Raw genomic sequence first — 5,777 nt, forward strand, 5'->3', positions numbered from 1 at the left:
ACGAGTCTTTGTAGAGGTATTACCATCACCGCTGACATCTGATGCGAAATGAAGCGTCTTACTATGGTGGAAGTAACTGCACATTGCACGCGTAATTATGTACAGTATTCACCATATCGAATAAAGCTATAAGAGACAAGTTCTTTCACTGATTAACATCTTATGATCGCCTGCGAAGCAAATGAATAATGTGGATATACTTGCTAGATTGTTCGATGTGATGGGGAAAAGCTTGTAATCTGAAATATATGAGTGAGCTCAAAAATTCGCTTTAAAGTAAGCCTACGAAACTTTACTAGTAAGTAACATACTTACTTTCGCGCTTGGCAATCTTTCATCGAAAAATAAAACCGAGTTCTCAGTTGCTTTCATAGTAGCGAAAAACAATACATTCTGTTAAAAAGTGCACTGTTCAACCAACAATAGATCAAAATCCAGATTTTTTACAAACTGTCCTTACATACGCACGAACATTCTAATCATCTTATTGTCCATAGAATAGTGGCGCTGAAAGATCACTAGTTTATTTTCACTAAACAATAATATCTAAAACACGTATTTGGCAGTCGTAATGCGCACACATCATTTGTACTACGACAATACAAACAGCTATGACCGGATTATTGCTGATGAAATTACTAAATGTAAATTACTAAATGTTAAAAATCCAATTCACAAACCGGAGGAGTTGGATTCAGATACTTGCTGTCTTCGGTAGCTGAATATTTCGACGTATACTAAGAAAATGTAATACTCGAACCCTGAACTGTATAATTTGAGGGCACAAATTACTTGAATGATTACGTATCTTACTGAAATAAAAAACACTCATACTTCTTGCTGAGGAAACGACAGTTCCCTCTACCACTGCGCAGGTCAATTAATACTAGAAATTTGAAGTCTAATTATGGGATTAGCTACTTATTTGACACCTATACTGTGTGAGTAAAACACTTACTGTCAGAACTGAACAATCATTGTGTTTCTTCGTTTTTTTTTTTTTTTTTTTTTTTTGCTACCGAAACAAAGATATCTTAACATTAAGCGTTTGGGTAATTCGAAGTTTCATGGGTCAAAGATATTCCTGTGGTAACACAGGCTAGACTGAGAGCGGCACTTTAAAACGGTGATTTCATTAATCTAACAAAAAAATTTATTCTATGACATTATTCATGGTAGCATTGTTGTCAACGACAATCGCTTACGACGCGCGCGCATTCAGTTTGTAATTTTTGTGAGCAGCGCACCTTCCTTTTAGCTTTCATTTACGTGTTACTGGTGCTCGGGGTGCAGTTTTCAGTGTGAATGAAGGAATTAAAAATGTCGCTGCGGACAGGATTCGAACCTGTGCGGGTAGAACCCATTGGATTTCAAGTCCAACTCCTTAACCGCTCGGACACCGCAGCTGGTTGAAGCTTGAGCCTCTTAGCGGCAGTGTTATCTGCCAGCAGCATTCCGTGGGCTTACTACACGTTCCTTATGAGCACAATATTAATGTCTTATGATGTACTAGATCTACATATTAGTTTACATAGTGATTTAGGCCATTCTTAAATAGTTGTTTGGTATGGTAGCTTCAGCGGAATTCTCCTGCACAAAGGAGATTAATTTAAACTAAAGCATTCGCTTTACTTAGTTTGGTGTTTATTTCGTTGTTTAGCGCCTCTATCTGCGTTTTCAATGTAACTATCTTTCTGTCCTGTGTAAATGGTTGTAAATTATTGTCTTACGTAGTTCCCTGATCCTTTATCGTAAGTTAGCGTTTGCCTGATATTTTCCTGCGTTATGTGCAGCCTGGTTCCGACTCCCTATAAACATTTAAAATCTGTTAGCGGAAGTTCATTTCTCTAGTTCATTCTTCAAGAAGCCTATAGCAAAAAGGTTTAATTCATTTCGTCGATTGCAAGCTAACAAGATAATGTTCGGAAATTTTAGCCGAGATTCAATGCTTTTTGTTGCGCAGTGTGCAAGTGACCTTCACGGAAAGAGTGTACTGGCAACACTCAGAGAAGAAACGCAAGCATTCTATTTTGATAACCAATATTCTTTAACACCATACAGACATACTGTATCGATATTATTTGTAGGAGTGCATTTGCTGCTGGATTTAATTGTTGAATAGATGCTAGATTTAAAATTATAAAGAATGCAGCAACCAGTCACGGAAACATAATTTATTTGTTGCAAATCTATTTCGACTGATATCAGTCATCGTCGATGCATTTTTCTTACCGATACATGCCATAAGTACTGTCCTTGGCAGATTTCTATCGATTTGCAACAAGATAAATAAATTGTTTCCGCGACTGGTTTCTACATTCTTTATAATTTTATATTCCACGGTCGCTGCACAGAAAGGGAACCTTATTGAGCCCAACATTCAATAGATGCTAGATGTTTCCCATTCTACATTGATATGTATTAATAATAACTACTTCTTCATTAACACGACAGCACCGTAGTTATAATGACACGTGTCTGAATTTATTTCAGCGTTTAACTTAACTTCAGACTGATTCATTTAGGAATGACTGTGGAAAGAAATGCAGTTTATGATTAACTGTTTCCTTGCCATGTACGGTAACCGCAGCAGTGATGTACTCTTGATGTTTGCAAACTATGTTTTATTCCGTTTTAGCAGCACACACAAATCGTGGTCTTTACATTTCTCATGTGTAGTGTTGTAAAACACGTAAATACCACTGAAAGGTATTCACCTACGCCCGAACAATACAAAGCAATGTAATAAAATCAACAGTGCAGCTTTATGAGAAGCGCATAGCCCGGTGAAATGCGTCGTGGAGAAATAAAACTGGAAGTTGTGCTTCACTCTGAGCTTATAACTACAGCATTCCGCAAGATAAGAACGTGAATGCGATAACGGTACATTTATTGTCGGCTTACAAGCCTCGCCTTCTCTCTAATAGTTACTTTTTTCTGTTTGGGTTCTCTTTTCTCTTGTTTCCTTCGTATCTGCAATCTCCTCTGCCATTGCATAAATACTTTTCCTAAATAACTACCCCTTTCGTCTATGCCTCTATAACTTTCTCTTTCGAAGATACTTAGTTTTTCCATTTCAGGTTTACGAAAACGTCCTCTAAGACTTACGAGAAAGTTTTTGGTGGTATGGAATTTTCTCTTCAATTTCCCACCCCAGTGCTGAAGTTTTATGAAAGTTGTAGCACTAACATTTATGCTCTTTAGTGTATTAACATAGGTTGGATCAGCGGCTCTTTATTAGCGCTGTTGGTATAGATTTTGCTCAAATTCGGACAGAAGCCTTCTGAGGATTCATGCATCCCAGGCAGAGTGGTAATTCATACTCTTTGCCCACTGCTGTAATTTGGTTTACAATTTGCAGACGATTCATAATAGTATATCCATTTCAAACCCAGTTCTTTCCTTAATCTACTCTACGGAGTGTTTTCCTTTTGTAACGGTCGATAATTTTAGTGAATATCTTGTTCTTACTCTGAGGAGTCGGGCAAGTCGATAGATTTTTTTGTCCTTTGAGTCTCCTTTGCTCTCGTGTCACAGCATTGCTCCAATTTTGGCGCACAGTATCGCTTCCCAGACATTCTTTAAGTAATTTTGGAAGTTCCCTCTGTATCCCAAGCACATATAACTGATATCATACATACATACTCTCTATATCTTCTCACCTCTCCCTTTCCCTCTTAGTAACGAAGGGTTAAGTAATTATTCATAAGTTACATATTATGAACATTAGATTTTTTCGTATCCCAGTAGATTTTTTTGTATGCCAGACACATAGTATGGTTTCTGTTCACATGCTACATGTAATTCTCTATCCCCTTCATCTTCTCTCTCTCTCTCTCTCGCACACACACACACACACACACACACACACACACACACACACACATTTTCTTCTACGGAATTTCCATTGCGCTCATTACAAGAATTTTCCTCGAGCCAACGCAGAATTCATTTCTGTATATTACTTTTTAGTTAACTGGAATCCGAATTTATGAGCTGTCTCATAATTGCGAGTCTTTTTACGAAGAACTTCCATAAGCCATTGCTAAGTCCACATGATTACCTTCTGATACAAAAGAATATATGGAAGACGACAAAGAACGTGCGGTTTGACCTGCATTTACATGACTTATGTCTCCAGCTGACGTTTGTCTGGGCAAGGGTTCATATTCGACCGTTGCACTCTCGAATAGCACCTGAGAAAAGCTGTACTCTGGAATAGCGCGTGGGAAAAATGAATATCTGAATCTTTCCTTGCGAGTTTTGATTTCTCTTGTTTTATTACGATGGTAATTTCAACCTCCTTAGGTGGGAGTCAACAATGAAGTCTAATGACAAAGTTCGTGATTGAAATTTCGTGAAATGATCTTGCCTAACGAAAATTGTCCTATACCCCTACTCGCTTATCATATCCGTGACACTCCCCCTCCCCCCCCCCCCCCTCCATTACGCTATAATACAAAACGAGCTGTCCATCTTTGAACCTTTCCGATGCCCTCCGTCAGTCCTGTATGATAAGGATCTGCTACTGCGCAGCAGTACTTCAGAAGAGGATGGACAAGAAGTCACTTTAGTACCTAATCAAAGTACCTTGGCGCAGCGAAACAAGAAGATTGTGAATGATATTCTCCAGCTCTTTGGACGCTCACAGAGAGTAAAAAACAGTGTGTGCCCTGAACCGGCGCGAGCAGCTGTTAGTTTTTAAAACAGTGGCGTGCGCCAACGAAGCAGTGTACACCCACTGGCAGCAGTAGGGGGAGATAAGCGGTGAGCTAATTTCCCACTGCTGCGTAGCACTGGCTCTGCCCAGGCGTAGCAGAAAAAAAAAACAACATAAGTCGGGAACACAAGTCTATACCACCACTTCAATTATAATTTACCTTATATCGAAATATCACAATAACTATGACCATTAGCGAAATGATAAGCAGTTCATCATGAAGCTAATGAGTGAAGTTATAAGTTGTGCGACAATCAAAGGTTATTACCGAATAGTTCCTTTAAAATCGTTTGAGAAAAATTCCAGATGGGTTGGCTTGCTGTTCACACAGCAAGCGAGCTAGGCAGGTTCCCATTCAGCACACGCTGCAATTACGTTACCCACCAGCCGTGTCGTACTGAATTGTTACAAGTCGCAACTAATTATAAACGCAGTATATACTTGTCAGTCACTTTCGCTGTCGTATGTATGGTCACTGACACAGATGTCTGAATTTAACGAGACAATTACTTAGTATATTTTCTGCTTCAGCCTAATTATCCCTCAGTTGCATTATTTCTTCCTTTGTGTTTTACGAAATTACAGTACTGTGCTGACAAAGTCTGCTTTGCAGCTACTTCTTCTAGATTAAATTTTTCATATCCCTTAATCTGAGCACATCTGATCTCTGTGACATTAAAGCGGAAGTCATAGTATGCCGCTGCCAGAATGCAATGTTCACATTTATTTAGTCAGCTAACGAACAATATAAGGAGGCAACTTTTGGTTATTCCGAGGCACGAGCTCCAATGATTAGCCCTGTTCAGTCGTCTGATATAGATTTATGTTTTTTGTACGCAGTCAGCTTCTTGGCAAACTCGATTAATACTTTAGGCGACATGTTGTAGCAGTGTCGCTGAGTGCTTTAGATTCGGAAGTATAAGCAAGGCTGCTGGTTTCCAACGAGCAAACCGTTACTGCTCTTTCGTCGGAAGAACTTGATTAATAAATACTACGTCGACAGCTCGAAAGTACGATAACAACCAACCTCGGAGTCATCTACGTATGCTGCCGTTCA

The 5,777-nt window shown here is 39.0% G+C and overlaps 1 non-coding gene across 1 annotated transcript; it reads right to left on the reverse strand.

Moving 5' to 3' along the window:
- Positions 1-1,324: 1,324 nt before the first annotated feature.
- Positions 1,325-1,406, reverse strand: Trnas-uga (transfer RNA serine (anticodon UGA)). The gene has a single exon. It is a non-coding gene; the product is annotated as a tRNA-Ser (tRNA).
- Between the last annotated feature and the right edge of the window lie 4,371 nt (positions 1,407-5,777).

Source organism: Schistocerca serialis, chromosome 5, assembly GCF_023864345.2.
Source record: "Schistocerca serialis cubense isolate TAMUIC-IGC-003099 chromosome 5, iqSchSeri2.2, whole genome shotgun sequence".
NCBI lineage: Eukaryota > Metazoa > Arthropoda > Insecta > Orthoptera > Acrididae > Schistocerca > Schistocerca serialis.